The following is a 210-nucleotide window of genomic DNA, read 5'->3' as shown; positions in this document are numbered from 1 at the left end:
AAAAAAAAAAAAAAAAAAAATTAAAAGAAATGGTGCTGAAAAAAAAAATGGTGCTTGATATAGTGACACATGCCTGTAATCTGAGCACTCAGGAGACTGAGGCATGAGGATCGCTGCAAGTTCAAGGGCAGCCTGGACTATATAGTAAGTTCAGGGCCAACTACAAAGAGAGGCTCTGCCTCAAAAAAAAAAAAAAAAAAAAAAAAACCC

Source organism: Fukomys damarensis, unplaced genomic scaffold, assembly GCF_012274545.1.
Source record: "Fukomys damarensis isolate Sample0158 unplaced genomic scaffold, DMR_v1.0_HiC HiC_scaffold_17, whole genome shotgun sequence".
Classification (NCBI taxonomy): Eukaryota; Metazoa; Chordata; class Mammalia; order Rodentia; family Bathyergidae; genus Fukomys; species Fukomys damarensis.
The sequence above is the reverse complement of the archived record's forward strand: the minus strand, read 5'-3'. Positions refer to the sequence as shown.